General features: G+C 55.3%; 1 protein-coding gene across 3 annotated transcripts in view; it reads left to right on the forward strand.

The window, feature by feature from the left end:
* The window catches only part of MAD1L1 (mitotic arrest deficient 1 like 1), a 339,612-nt gene that overhangs the window by 133,401 nt on the left and 190,293 nt on the right, over positions 1–15,918 (forward strand). The window lies entirely within an intron of this gene.

Here is a 15,918-nt window from a genome sequence, read left to right on the forward strand (position 1 = left end):
GTTCTGTGATGTTCCGTTTTGTGGCTACACCCTAGTTTTCTGAGCCATTCTGCTGTTGGTGGGTGTTGGGGTCGTTTGCGGTTTGGGGCTGTTTATGAGAAGGGCTGCTGTGTCTGTTCTTGTCCATCCCTTTGGTGAACGTTGGTTGTGGATTCGGAGGCTGGGCTGTCAGTTTGGGGTCCTGACAGCAGCACAAGGACTCTGCTTGCTCTGTGGGTTCACGCACTCAAGATGTTTTCAGACTTTGTGAAGCCATCCTGGTGGGCAGGTAATAGCATCTCCTTCGGGCTTTTCTGCATTTCTCTGATAACTAACACAGTTGAGCACCTTTTTGTATGTTTATCGGCCATCTGGACATCGTGTTTTGGGATATGCACAGTCAAGCCTTTTGCCTGTTTTTCCATTGAGTCGTTTGCTTTGTAAATGTACTGACTGTAGGAGTGCTTAGGGGTCCCCAACCCCCGAGCCGCAGACCGGTACCGTGGTTAGGAACGCCCCAATGTGTGCAGGTCTGTTTCTCTTCGGTCAGGAACCAGGCCACACAGCAGGAGGTGAGCGGCCGGCGGGCGGGCGGGCGAAGCTTCATCTGCTGCACCCCATCGTCGCTCACAGGACCGCCTAAGGCCCCCCCACCCCACCCCGTCCGTGGAAAAATTGTTCTCCACTGAACCGGTCCCTGGTGCCAAAAAGTTCGGGGACCACTGCTTTATGTGATCTGTGTGTGTGTGTGTGTGTGTGTGTGTGTGTATAGAAAGAAAGAGAGAAAACGCGAATACCTTCTCTCTATACAGTGTGTGGCTTACTTTTCACTGTTCTCATTGCTGTTTTTGGATTAATAGAAGTTCTTAATTTTGAGTCCAATTTATCGAATTTTCCTGTGTGGTTACCTCTCTTTGTGTTTTCTTTAAAAATTCTTTGGTTGCTTAGATCAGAAAAATACGAAAGCTTTATTGTCTTGTCTTTTACATTTATGTCCACCATCCATCTGAAATTTGTGGTGTGGGAGAAGAGTAGGGTGAAGAATAACACTCTTCTGGATGGACAGCCAGTTGACGGGTCACTTTTAGAAAAGGCCACCTTTTCCTCCCCGAGTGGCACAGTCAGTCGGCTGTACGTGGGCAGGTCTGTTTCTTTTTTCTGTCTCCTTGGCTTATTATCTGTCCTTAAAGTCCCACTTCCTTCCAGTGAGTGTGGACAGAAGACAAGAGGTGGGAAGGCTGAGCCCTGGAGGATCCACCTTTCAGGAACGGGGAGCTGTGGGGACAGAAGAAGGACTGGGGTGGAGGGTTGGTGGGCGGGAGAACCTGGGATTGTGGGCTGTTCTGGAAGGCCGGTGTCAGGGCGTTTCAGGGTGCATGAAAGCTGCACATTGACCCGGGAAGGTGAGGGCTCAGAACTCTGCAGAGTGGGGTTCACGGTGGCCTTGCCAGTGGCGGGTGTTGTCCGGGGGAAGCCGGGTGACGGTGGGTTTGAGAGACTGGGCAGAGAGGGATGCTGTGGTGGCGGGTTGGTTGGTTTGTATAGAGGGAACGAGAGAATTGGGATGGCATCTGGAGGGCAGACGTGCAGACAAGATGGGTCTCCCTGGAGAGCAGGAGATGCTGTGAGTCGCACGCTCGTGGGATGGTCCAGGAGGGGGGGGGGCTGGGGGTCTGTGCGTCCTTAATGTGGGGAGATGGGACCAAGGGCCTGCCTCACCGTGGAGCGCGGAGAGTCACCCGCTGCAGCAGAGGGAACGCACGGGACACGGACACAGAGGCAGGCAGGCGGCGGGCGCGATGGCCAGCACTTAGAGAAAGTCTTCTTTCTGTTTTCTCAGGGAAGTACAAGCAAGACCGACCAGCTGAGCCTGAGGTTGGTGAAGGCAGAATGACGTGAAGTAGTTGTCAGAGGTGGAGGGGACCAGGGGGTGCAGTGTGGTGGCCACTAGGGATTGCTGTCCTGAGTTTAGGGGTGGGCCAGCCGGCCTGGTGGTGTGTCTTTCCTCAGTGACAGTCGTCTGCGCTGGTGGAGCAGATTCGTCAGCTGACTGCAATGGCCAGGACTCGGGACGTGAAGATGTGTGTAGAGGGGCGATTGTTAGGGTCGACTTGGGGGTGGGGGTGAGAGGGCGAGGAGGAAGTGGAGTCGGTGGTCTGTGGGGTGCAGGGCCCGAAGGACGGGACCACAGCAGAGCCGCAGTTCCTGGACAGAGTCAGACCCACTGCCCAGGTCTGGGGCAGGCACGGGGCGGGGAGGGGCAGGAGCTGGAAAGGCAGATACCAGGGGTCGTCTTTCTGACTATTGAGATCGGCAAGGTTGTGAGGTAGGTGTGCCAGGGAACGGCAGTGAAGCAGGAGCTAAAATTGTAGGGAATTAGGCCAAATCTTGCTGGTTCTCAAAGCTCATCCAGTCCTGCACCACTTCGGCTTCCGCCGCCACCACCCTGACTTCTTACTGTTGGTATTTTACTGGCCGCCGCCTTCTTTTTTTTTTTTAATTTTAATTTTAATTAATTAACTTATTGGCTGCGTTGGGTCTTCATTGCTGCACGCGGGTTTTCTCTAGTTGCGGCGAGCAGGGGTTACTCTTCGTTGCGGTGCGCGGGCTTCTCATTGCGGTGGCTTCTCTTGTTGCGGAACACGGGCTCTAGGCGTGTGGGCTTCAGTAGTTGTGGCTCGCGGGCTCAGTAGTTGTGGCTGGCGGGCTCTAGAGTTCAGGCTTAGTAGTAGTGTGGCGCACGGGCTTAGTTGCTCCACGGCATGTGAGATCTTCCCGGACCGGGGCTCGAACCCGTGTGCCCTGCATTGGCAGGCGGATTCTCAACCACTGCGCCACCAGGGAAGTCCCCTGGCCTTCTAATGGGTGTCTCTAGTTACGTCCTGGCGACACCCCTCCCGCCCCCCAACAGCATTCCACGTGGCAGTAAAACATCAGCCAGGTCAAGGGATTTTGCTGAAAACCCTCAAGTGGCTGCCCATCAGAGAGAAAGCTAAACTCTTCACAGGGAGGGGCCTATAGCGCCCGTTGTTTCCACCCCACCCCTGCCGTGTTTTCCCCCTCATCCTGCCCCTGCTGCTCATACACTTGCAGGCCATGCGCCTACCCCAGGGCCTTTGCACCTGCTGCCCCTCTTTCTGGAGCACTCGTTGTTCAGGTACCTCAGCAGCACACTCCCTAACGTGTCTTTATGTCTTTTCATAAATGTGACCTTACTGGCCGCCGTGTCTCCCGGTACAGGTCTGTCCCTACCCTCTGCCTGGCTGTTCTCCGTTTCAGTCAGGCCTGGCCAGTGCATCCCCTCTCTCCTCTCGCTTGAGTGGACGGGGCTCAGGGCAGTGTGTTGTGACTAGTACCTACACGGTGTGTGGTCAGTGTCGCCCGCTGAGGGCGTGGCTCAGTGGCACAGGGAGAGCTGCTGTGCAGCATCTGGAGGGTCCTTCACCCTCACTGGCAGGGCGGGCCCTGCGGGGTCCCCTTTGAGGCTGCTGTGCTCACGTGGCTCCGAACGGCAACTCCAGGTGACTGTGAGCTTGCGTGTCTGCCACCTCCTGCCCAGCGCTGCCCTCCTGGCTTTAGATGCTCCTTGAGTCCCGCATTTAGGGATCATCTCTTCCGACGTGGCACTTACGTTTTGTGTCGGTTCCATTTGTACCATTTGTCTTTCCAAGTTGCTTTCACGTCTCTGGGAGCAGTTTCTGGACGTCCAGCGGCGACCTGACGTCTCCAGCTGATGGAGGTCTTCTCGGGCGTGCCCCCCCCCCCCCGCCCCCACTGGGGCCAGTCAGCATCCCGAGTGTCTCTTGCAGGGCGCGTGGTGCTTCCCGTGATTAGCTTACTGTCCTGTGTGTGCAGGGCCCCCGTCCTTGCTCTGAGGGGGAGGGGCAGAGGCTCTGACGGATGGGCGTCGTTCTCCCCGCGGGTCGGCCTGTCTGCTTGCCCATGTGCTGGACCTGGCACTTCCACACCTGGGAGGAAGGAGGGAGGAGGCGAAGGAGAGGCCAGCATTTTATTTGGTTAACTTTTTAAAAATTTTTCAGTGCCAAAAAAAATACGTTTTCATTTAGAGCATTTGACAAAGTAGAAGGAAAAACCAGAACAGATGAGAATAAAGGTTTCCCATAATCCCCTGCCCAGTGAAAGCCACTGGGCCTGTGTTGGCTGGCTCAGATTCTTCCTGACGTTGATATGTATGTAAAATACGTGCTTTCCTCGATGCGGGTTTTAGGGGAATGTAACACTATGTGCACCGTTTGGTTTGGGTCTTTCTTATGTTTAAGCTTCTGTGACCTTCTTCTGTGTTAAGTGTTCCTTTAAAACGTAACTTTTGGGCTGTGAACTACTTTCTTTATGAATACTTTATTTAGCCAAGCTCTCGTTAGATATTCGTTTTCATCCTTTTTATTCATTAGTCTAAATAATGCTCTGGTTGATACACGTGCCCCCAAGTCCTTGTTTGCAGCCCCTTATTATTCCTTTAGGAGAAATACTTAGAAGTGGAATTGTCCAGAAAGTACACTCATTTTAGAAGCCAACAATTTTTGAGCATTTATTTTGGGCCATGTGCTTTTATATACACGTTATCTGGTTTAATACTTAAAAAGGCCCTTTGATCTTCTAGAATAAAACACAGGAGAAAATCTGTGTGATCTTAGGTTTGACAATAATTTTTTTAGATATAACACCAAAAGCACAATTCATAAAAGCAGAAAATTGATAACTTTGCCTCAGCCCGTGCGGCAGGAGGGTCTGACGGAAGCAGGCACTGGGCCGGGCCGGGCCCGGTCCACGTGGGCTGGGGTCTGCTTCCATCGCGAGGAGCCCCGCAGCGTCTCAGGCCAAGCTCCAGGGAAGGGGCGGGTGACTGAGCCAGGCGGACGCCACTTCTACGGCCTGGTCAGAGCGATGTGGCCTTTCAGTTGGTTGGGCGACTGCTGGTGGAAATGCCTGTCAGTGTTTATTTGTAAGTAGTGCCTGGTGGAGGGGTCACTGGCGTGCAGTGCGGTGCTGACGCCTCAGGGTGCAGCCCTTTGGCGCTCTGCCTGCGACACGGCCGTGTCAGGAGAAGCGGCGCCCTCTCTGCCCCCGCCAGAGGCAGCCACCCTCCGCCCTCTTACCGGACGTGAGTCTTGCTGGCTCAAGACTGGCTCTAGGACGCGATTGTGCCCTTAGGTGCGACCACAGCCACGGCCACAGCTACTGACGCCACAGCAACGCGGCTGGACCTTCGGGATGCTGAGCGAAGGTGCCAAGTGCGGGAGACGCCCGTCTGCTCCCCTGTTACTGCGGAGCGGGGTTTGGGGTTCTGACGCGGCTCAACTGTCCCTTCTCCCGGTTCGTGTTTGGGCGGTACCCAGTGTGGACTCTCAGGAATAAAGCTGAGAACATCCCTGTACACGTCTGTTGGAGGACGTGCGTGCTTCTGTATCTTGAGCACACCCGAGGCCCGGCCCGGCCGCATGTCCATCTTGATGAGAAGTTGCCGGTTGCCGGTTGCCCGTCCAACGGTTCCGGAGCTCGCGTCCCTGCAGCGTTTGGGATTGTCTTCCAGCCCCCGGGTAGGTGTCCAGTGGTGTCTCCTTGCGATTTCCCCATGCATTTTCCTATTAACTGATCACGCCAAGCACCTTTTTATGTGCTTGTTGGGCATTCAGATCACGGCTTTTGTGAAGTGCTCTCAGTGTAGCTGTTAATTACATATTTTTCTGTCTATTCGTTCATAATCTTTATCCATTTATTCTGTCTTTTTAAAAATTAATTTTTAGAGAGGCTTTTAATAGCTTAAGGAAATTAGCCCTTTGTCTGAAAATATGGTTTCCCAGTTTGACATTTCCCCTCTATTTGGTTATAAATTTTTTCTTCCAGACATTCATTTTTAATTTTTTTCTAGTTGAATACATGAGCCTCTTCTCTTAGTGCTTCTATTTTGTTTTTGTATGAATGTGGAAGAGACTTCCTCTTTCCTAAGTCATCAGAATTTTCTCCTGTACTGTCCTCCTTCATGATTTTATGTTTTATGTCTAAAACCTTTGATCCGCCGAGACTGTCTTTTGACAGGAGCCATGAAGTAGGGTTTCACTTTGTTTTTTCCGGAGAGCTTCCCAGTGGTCCTGATGGGATTTTATAAATAACAAGCCTCCTTTCTAAGCCATTTCCTACATGTATTTGAGTCTGCATTAGGATTTTCAGTTCCATTTCACTATTTTGACGTGTGATAACACCACCATGCTTTAGTTATTGTAGCTACAGCTGTTTTAATTACCCAGGCTGCCAGGTCCTTCTTTCTACGTTTCAAACATACTGAGTCCGCCCAGAGCCGGTGTGGGCCGGTGCTCGCTCGCCGTCAGCAGGTGGGCCTGAGGACCGCCCCCTCCCCTCAGAGAACGGAGGGCGGCACAATCGTCGTCCTTGGCAGTGGGCAGGCTGGCGGGGCTCAGGTTCCTTCACTTCCTTTCCTCGGGCTCCATCACGGGACAGAGTGAGGGCCACGCTGAGCGGTGTGACTCCTTGGAGACCCCCGGCGGCCTCTGGCATCCTCGTGCGTCAGCCCCCCAGCCTCTGCGGCCGAGAGAGCAGGAGTGGAATCGCTCCCGTCTCCCTGTGGACGTTCCCAGTGGGCAGAGGCATATGTGCGTGTGCACCACGCTGGGTCAGGTCCCCAGGGCTTCAGAAGCACACCGGCCGAAGTGGGGGCACGGCGTCCTGGCATCTCAGTGCCCCTCCCAGGGCACCCACCCACCCTAGGAAGCCTGACAGCGGCCACTGCTGCCAGTGTGTGCTCTCAGTGGCGTTCCCTCTTTCCAGTGCTGAGGAGGCCCCTCTCAGCCTGCTGTCCACAGGTCTGAGTGGCCTGGGCCCTGGGGGCAGGCAGCTGGCAGAGGCTGGCGGGCGCACCGCCCTCTCCTGCTGCAGCACACGTCCTGTGCATCTCCTGGCCCTCGGGTGCCCTGGTCTCTTGGTCGGACGTCTGTTTGGCTCTTTGTTCGTTCAGAACGGATCTGCTGCCCCTCCTGGGTGTGGGGTGCTCTGCCGGGACCTTGTGTGGCCGTTGCCCTCCTGCACACAGCGTCTGATGGGACAGAGACGGTGGCGCGTTGCATGGCAGGAAGCTGAGGCGCTCCGGCGGCGTCTGCGCCTGGAGGGGGGCTGGGCAGGAGGCAGGGTCACGCGGGGAGGCGTCTCTCAGAGGAGACCTGAAGGGACAGTGGAAGGTGCGGCGGAGAGACCAGTAGGGAAGAGCAGGGAGGCCCTGGAGGTGGGGTCTGTGCCCTCCTGAGGGAGGCTCAGTCTGGGGGAGCGGCCGCTTGGTGACTGTGCCCCCGGCTGACTTTCCTCCTCCCCTCCACACTCAGCCGTGGGAGGTCCAGGCTGGCAGCAGGCCAGGGGAAGGCCTGCGGGGCGGGGCAGGTGTGGTCCAGCCTGCCTAGGCCGGCCCTTCTGAGTGCTGCCTGGAAGCTGGGGTGCAGTTGGGATCTTCCTTCTGTAAGATGCTTCCCAAGCACTTCATATTATCACTTAAATGGGACCTTTTCTGCTCCTGTGATGAAGCGTGGGCTCAGCCAGAGCCCGGCTCCTGGCTTGTGTGGCTGTGTGGCTTCGGGATGCTAATCGCATAGACAGATGGCCACCTGGAAGTCCATTTCCTCTGAAGAATCTGTGTGGAGAGAAGCACTTTTCTTTGTCACCGGCCTGTTTTCTCCTCTTGCTGAGTACTCTTTGCCCGCTGGGATTGCCGAGCGGGGTGGTAGGCTCCTTCGGAAAGCCGGTGGCCCTGTGTGAATGGGAGGGGCTCTTGGGGAAGGGGGCTGACGCACCGCTTTCACCTTGGCGGCTCTTCCTCAGCATTTGCGGGGCACCCGCAGGGTATAAGCGCAGACAGTGCCGCACTGTCCTCCCAGAAGCACAGGAAAGAAACCCTGCTTTGTTGTCTCCACTCCCGTGGGCTGCGTCTCCCGGGGGGCACGTGCGCACCAAGCCCCACACAGGCCAGCGCCTCTGGGTCTTTGCCCCACCCCACCCCCCGCCCCCTGCCACGAAGGTGGATCCTCTTTCTGAGTCAGACTGTTCCGGGAAATCAAAGTAGAGCCCCGGCATCAGCGGGCTGGGTAGTTTTCAGTGAGGAGCCAACGTGCAGACGAGGAAGGACTCTTCCCTGGTTTATCTGAACATTGCTTCGTTTCCGCCACGCCCACAGGTGTGGATTCACATCAGCAGGTGTGGTTCACATCCACCTACTCTGAATGCAGAGCTGCGATGGGTCCTTTGTGTACCTCATCTCCTTGAGTTTGTGTAAGAAGCTCATGAGGAGGTAGGGATTTCTGTCCCGATTTGTAGGCGAGGACATTTAGGCATGGAGACACCTGTAGAACGCTCCACTCAACAGCCAAATGCACGTTCTTTCTTCTCCAGCTCACGGGGAACGTTGTCCGGGGCAGATCATATGTCAGGCCACGAAATGTGCCTCATTTAAAATGTTCAGAAGCATACAAAGTATGTTCTCCTACCACAGTGGAATAAAATCGACAGACTTTTAGCTAGACTAACCAAACAAACGTGAGAGACGTCTCTTATTAGTAAAATCAGGAATGGAAGTGGCCTTATATAAACATGAAGAACTATGTTAAGAGAATGTTATGAACTATTGTTTGCCAACAAAGTAGGTAATCTGGATGAAATGGACAAATTCCTAGAAATGCACAAAGTATCCAAACTGACTCAAAAGAAATGGAAAATCTGAATAGACCGATAATAGGTCATTAGCCACCAAAATATTTCCAACAAAGCTTCACCTTGAATTTTACCTTGCATTTACAGAAGGAATTAATACCAAAAAATAGAAGAGGAGGAATCACTTCCGAATTTATTTTACAGTGCTGAGATAACTTCAAAAGAATAAATGTGGGACTTCCCTGGTGGCGCAGTGGTTGGGAGTCCACCTCCCAATGCAGGGGACATGGGTTCGAGCCCTGGTCCGGAAAGATCCCACGTGCCGCAGAGCAACTAACCCTGTGCGCCACAACTGCTGAGCCTGCGTGCCCTCAACTCCTGAAGCCCGTGTGCCTAGAGCCCGTGCTTCACAACAAGAGAAGCCACCGAAGTGAGAGGCCCGTGCACTGCAATGAAGAGCGGCCCCCACTAGCCGCAACTAGAGAAAGCCCGTATGCAACAATGAAGACCCAACGCAGCCAAAAATAAATAAATCAATTAATTAATTAAAAAGAATAAATTTGGATCCCTGCCTTAAACTGTATGCAAAAATTAACTCAGGTGGATCAAAGACCCAGATGCAAGAACTAAAACTCTAAAGCTCTGCGAAGAAACATTGGTGTCAGAGATCTTTGTGACCTTGGGTTAGGGGGTAATGGTTTCTTAAATACGATACCAAGCAAAAATATACACAAGTATCTTTATGCACAAGCAAAAAAAAAAGATTAGTAAAATGGACTTCATTGAAATAGAAAACTTAAATTCATCAAAGGACCCCATCAAGAAATTGAAAAGTCAACCCACATAAGGGAGAGAATATTTGCAAAGTATCTGATAATGGTCTGGTATCCAGAATATATAAAGAATTCTCACAATGGAACATCAAGAAAACAACCCGATTAAAAAAATGGACAAAGTACTTGAATAGACATGTCTCCAAAAAAAATAAATGAGTGGCCGATAAGGACATGAAAAGATGCTCAGTATCACTAGTCCTTAGAGAAATGGGGCTCAAAGCCATGAGATATCACCTCTCACCCCTTAGGGTGACTGCTTTCAAAATCATAGAAAACAAGTGTTGGTGAGGGGGTAGAGATTGCCACCCTTGTGCATGGCTGGTGGGGTGCAAAATGTGTGGGTGCTGTGGAAGCCGGGGTGGCTGGAGCAGATGTCTGCACACCCACACTCTCAGGAGCATTATTCACAGTAGTCAAGAGCTGGAGGCAGCCCAGTGTCCCTTGAGAGGTGAGGGTGAGTGGACAAATAAAACGTGGTCCCTCCGCGCGGTGGGTGAGTGGACAAATCAAACGTGGTACCTCCACACAGTGGAATATCACTTATCCTTTAAAAGGAAGGCAATTCAGACACTTGCTGCAACATGGATGAACCTTGAAGACATGATGCTCAGTGAAATAAACCAGTCAAAAAAGGACAGATATGATTTCACTTCTGTGAGGTCCCTAGAGGAGTCCAATCCATAAAGACAAAGTACGAGGGTGGGTGCCAGGGGCTGGGGTTCAGGGGGAGTTAGTGCTTAATGGGGACAGCATTTCAGTTTGGGGGAGTTGAGTTCTCAGATGGATGGTGGTGATGGTTGTACAACAATGTGAATGTACTAATGCCACTTGTTTGGATGTTTAGAAATGGTTAAAATTTTATGTTATGTGTATTTTACCACAGAAAGGGCAAAGGACTTAAGTAGACATTGCTACAAATGTTTAAGAAGCACACGAAGAACATTAAAACTACAATGAGATACACCTTTATACCCACTAGGATGGCTAGCATGATAATGATATGTCATACATAACAATAAAGTTGCATGTATAATTATATGTCATTGTACGATACTTTTTGTAATAATAATTTTAAAGATGGAAAATAAAGAGTATTGGGTGAGGATGTGGAGAAATTGGAACCCTCACAGATTATTGGTAGGAATGTAAAATGGTACAGCCACTGTGGGAAACAGTCTAGCAGTTCCTCAGAAGGTTAAACGCAGAGTTAACATGACCCAGCAGTTCCACTCCTAGTTATGTACCCAGGAGAACTGAGAACATATGTTCACACAAAAACCTGCGTTTGAGTGTTCATAGCACCATTATTCACAACAGCCAAAAGATGGAAAGAATCCAAATGCCCAGCAACCGATGAGTAAACAAGTTGTGGTCCATCCATCCAGTGGAATATTACTCATCCACAAAAGAAATGAAGCAGTGGTACATGGTAAAGTAGGACGAACCTTGGAAACATTATGCTAATTGAAAGAAGCCAGTTGGAGAGGGCCACGTAGTGTATGATTCCAGTAAGACGAAATGTCCAAAGTGGGCAAATTCCTAGGCACAGAAAGCAGGTTGGTCGGGGCCAGCCGCTGCGGGGGGTGGGAACGGAGAGTGACTGCTGATGGGGCAGACAGGGCCTCTGTCTGCGGTGATGAAAATCTTCTTGAATTAGTGTCGATGTTTGGACAGTGTTGCACATATACTAAAAAACGACTGAATTGTTCACTTTAAAATGGTATAACGGTAAATGTTATCTCAATTTTGTCTCAATTAAAAATGAGTCAGTTCTTCAACAAATGGTTTGTAATGTTAGCGCCTGAGAACCGAGTGAGGCTCAATGAGAAGGCGCCCTCAGAGTAACCTCATTTCCTTCAGTGTGAATGGGGCGGGGGGCAGGGGCGGGCTGGCGCCCAGGAGGTCCTCTGGCCCCAGGCACGCGGCGGGCGTCGACAGCAGTCTGAGCTCCGCTGGGGGACTCAGGCCGCCCGCTCGGGCTCCACCAGGCTCCTTCCCTCCCGTGTGAGCCGGCTTCTCAGTCGCCATTTCTCCCTGCCATCTCCCACTTGTGCAATTTACTGTAAAGAGGTCATTTCAGAGAAAGTGGTCTTTCAGTCAGAAGCTCTCAGTATCTGATATGCGGGGTCACGTTCATGATGAACCCAGGGCCACACAGGAAGCCAGCGAGGGGATTATCTTGTCTGGGGCGGGTCTCATCTTGTCTGGGGCGGGTCTCTGATAGGGAACAGGTCTCGTCGTTTAAGCGGTCTGTGGGCAAGGCGAGGCTGGGCCTCTGAGCAGGTAGGGGCTTTCAACCCTCCGTGTGCACTTGGTGGCACTGGCTTGTCTCCTTCCCAGCTCTGGGGCAGCCGGCCTGAGGCTCCACGTGGCCTCGTGCTGTCGGGGCCGAACCCCGTGAGTGAGGAGGACATCCGGGGGACCCGCTGGGGGTGAAGCCGCACACACGGTGGAGGGTGGGCAGCTGGCAGAGCCCGGGCGGCCCGCACCCCCGGCACGTCCCAGGACACTGTCTGTCCTGCGTGAGCTCCTTGAAGCCGGTCACCATTGTCTCCTTTGCCTGGATTGGTGACTGACACACAGGAGGCGCTCGATTCGCATTGATTGGCCACGTAAGCAGGGAACCCGTGGCTGGGAACGTGAGCCGGTGCTCGTGACCAGCGTAGGGTCATGACGGAGAGACCTGAGCTCGAGCTCTCACTGCCTCACTGACTTGCCTCCAGAACCCGGGCGTCCCGTGTCCAGCGGGGATGACGACGGGACTTAGCTTGTCCAGGTGGGCAGTGTTAAACAGGTGTGTGTGTATCCGGGGGAGGATGGCGGTGTTTGCTGGATGCTGCCGGCCCCGGCGGCGACGCAGTGAAGGTCTCTCGTCCCATCTCCCGAGGGTCCCAGCGTGCATCCCACCCTTGCCGGGTCCTGCTTGTGTGTTTGGGCTCCTCCTCTTTCTTCTCTGAGTCTGACGGTGGCATTGGTGGCTTCCCGTGTCACCTGGCGTCCGACAACAGGAAGCCGGGGCGCACCTGTTCGCAGGCGTGGGGTACATTCCGGTGTCCTGTTCTCAGAAAGCGATGCACCGGTGAGCGGGAGGGTGAGCGGCCACGACAGTGGCTCGGGACGTCTGCTGTCCGTGCTGCGTTTGCTGTGCCGGATCTGCTCGCCGGCAGGCGGGCCGTCCTGGTGGCAGCGCCGCAGCGGCCCTGGCAGCCGCGCACACGGCCCTCTCCGCGGCTCTGTTTGCGGGGAGACACCGCCCACGGACGCCGCTGGAGACGGCGCTGCCTTCCCGCTTGTCACCGTGCCCGGCTTGCCTGGGGACCCGAGGCTGCCCCCGGGACCTGAAGGTCACGGGCTCCTCCTCCGCGCTTGGCGGTGGGACCATGTGACATGTTTGGTGCTGCTGTGGCCGTCCCCACGGCTGGCTAGGCTCCTTTTCTCCTCCGGAAATTTCAGAGAAGTAAATCAGTATTCGTAATCACAGCAGACCTTTGTTTTCTATGCCCTCTGTTCACACACTTCCAATTGTCGACCAGAGTCTTCTGAACATCGTTGAATTTTCACAGCTGCTCTGTTACTCCTGTCCTGCCCAGCACCGTTCACTCAAAACGCCCTGTTGGATGTACAGACTTACCAACTTCCGAAGAGAAGTAGAATTACCGCATGGATGTCAGTGTCCCTGACGTGTTCTTTCCCCGAAGTCGGGTCTGCGTGGAAAACCAAACCTCAGCTGGTTTGGGGTCCTCGTGGAGTCACTAGGCTGGGGATGGGGACCCCCGCCTTCCTGTTCTTGGCCCCACCCCGTGCACTCCCGGGTCCAGGCCCCCGACCCCCGCGCGACCTGGCTGACTGGTGGGCGGGTGGGTGTGGGTGGGCCTGCCTCTCCGGCCCCGTTAGCCTTGGTGTGGGTTTCGCCCTGTGCTGGAGCCTTCATGGTTTTCCTGTTGCCTTTTCTTGAACCCCGTTTGGTGTTTGCTTCGTACCATAAACTGGCCATTTCAGCGGGGAGGCGCCCCCCTCAGCATCGCCACCTCCCTTGTGCTCGTCCCCCCTTCAGACTTGACACCCACTCTTGGCGCTCGCCCGGGGCCCCTGGGTGACACCTCTTCCAGGAAGCACCCCGTGCCCCTCCCGCCTGACCTCCCTTCCCACTCCTGGGGCCACAGCCTTGCCTTGTCACTAAGTGAACTGCAGAGATTTTCTGGAGCGCCCGGCAGCAGTCCATAAGAAGGTGCCCACAGCCAGGTGAGAGGCGGCCCGCGAAAATTACGGGGAGATTGGACGCGGAGGGCCTGCCATGTGTCGGAGAGTCTCTTAGTTTCTTAACAAAGTGCCTTTTTCTGAGGAATCTTGAGGAGAAAACTGTCAGTGTCCTCAGGTCCCCGTTGCGCACTGGCAAGCGGTGGAGGGCGGACGTGAGCCCAGCTGCGGCTGCCGCCTCTGCAGTCCCGGCCACAGCCGCCCCCGATGGCCGCCACCACCCAGACCCGCTTTGGCGCGCCTGGCAGCACGCGCGAGCTGAAGTCAGGAGCCCAGCCCCCGGCCCCCTCTGCGGTGTGAGCGGAGCAGTGCGGGTGCTCCAGCTCCCCGACAGGACCCGCCCTGCCTCGTAACGGTCGTTTCTGTCTTAGTCGCTCTTAAAGTTCAAGAGGAAATAAACCGAGGAGAGCTGGCCCTTCTCCAGGCAAGTGTCAGCCCCCCGGGGCCCCCGCGCCTGTGGGGATGAAGTGGGATCAATGCGTGAGCAGCTCTGTGGACACGGCAAGGCTGAGTGGATGCTTGACTAAAACGATGCAGGAGGAGCTGGTAACTTAAGTTTCCTCCTTCACTCTCACGCTTCCAGCACGGAAGTGCCTTAGAGGTGTTGGTGAGAGCGGCAGCGTTCAGAGGGCGTGTGGCCGTGCTGGCCTGGCGTCACCTGCGTGGAGGGTGGCTCCTCCCCCGGGGGGGTCCCCACGGCTGCGCGCCTGGCGGAGGCTCCTCTTCCGGCGGGGACAGCGGAGCCGCGGGACGTAGTGGATGGCAGCGTCCCGGGAGGGCGCCTCACCCAGCGGCCTGTTGATTTCTTGTGCTCTGGTTGAGGACAGCAACGTCGATGGGAAAGTAAACAGGCGGAATGGGCTTTGTTACCCAGGAGAAGGACCGTCGCGGGGACAGGTGTGGCTCGAAGGCGTGGAGGGCGCTGCTGGTGAAGGTCTGCACGTTGGGACCCTCAGCACCAGCGTTGCTGGTTGGGCTCTCGGGCGACTCGGGGGGACGGGGTGAGCTTGGGCCGTCTCACCTTTACCGCTGGCCGAGTTCACAGGCGCCGTTGGAACTCGCCCACCGTGCCACCCCTGCGGCCTGGTCCTGCCCTTTGACCTCCTGCCCTTGGGCCGGGCGGGGCTCAGCTCTGTGCCCGCCCGGCTTGGCTGTCCTTCTGAGGCAGCCGTGCTCCTTCCCTTCCCTCCAGCTTCCTGCATCCGCCGTGCCGTGTTTTATTCTTCTCCTGTGCTAGATGGTGAATTCCTTGAGGACGGGAGGTGTGATCTTGTAAAAATCTTTTTCTTTTTGTCTTGTTTTTATATCCAGCTAAGCCCAACGCTGGATCCACAGGGCGCTCAAGAGAGCAAAGGCCTGAGCCCCAGCATCTCAGCCTGCCCTCGCCCGACTCCTGGGCGCTCGCCGGTCCCTGCTCCGGGCAGATCAAGGACATGCAGGGTGTAGTTCGTTTGCTTTTCTCACCCCGTAGGGTCTGATTTTTGGTGATCATTCCGTATCTAAAGGGCTGCGTTTGAGCTTGAGGTTTGGTTCCGTGCCCCTGGGGGGAGGTAGATGTGAAGTCCAGCACCGACGGAGGGCCCCCCACGACACGTGCATGGCAGCGTCACCCCACCCCGCCCGCGTGTGAGGACCACCTCCAGGAGTCCTCAGGGCTGCTTCCGCCACGTGCTCCCAGCCGCGGGGCCCTCCTTGGTCTCTCGGGGCGATGCAGTGGTGGAAGGTCCTGACCTGGGGTTGTGACGGGGACCCCACCCGGAGCTGGGCCATCAGAAGTCACAGGTGTGCCCCGCGGTGGGACCTACTGTGTGTCCCTGCCACCACCCGCCCCTCCCTGGGCACCTCTCGTTGGCACCGAGCGCCGTGGTCAAGGCCCTTTGCGTCCGCGTCCCCCCGCGGGGAAGGGACTGCTGTGCTGCCTCGCACTCGTGCAGCTGGAGCTGCGGGCTCTGGCGCACCGTGTCCACGTGCTGCTCTCGCTGCCACGTCCGCTTCCGTGTCCCTCCTGTGGGCTGTCTGCGCTTCGTGGGTGTGGAAGTCCAGGCCTCCAGAGGGGCAGGGCTCTGAGGGCTGGGCCTGGAGCCGACGTATCCTTGCTGCCGGTCTGCTGCTTTCTCGTCAACACCACGACTGGCCAGGTGTAAAGGCAGACGCTTCTGGAGGCCCCAGACTGCCCACC

Source organism: Balaenoptera ricei, chromosome 15 (assembly GCF_028023285.1).
Source record: "Balaenoptera ricei isolate mBalRic1 chromosome 15, mBalRic1.hap2, whole genome shotgun sequence".
NCBI classification, from domain to species: Eukaryota; Metazoa; Chordata; class Mammalia; order Artiodactyla; family Balaenopteridae; genus Balaenoptera; species Balaenoptera ricei.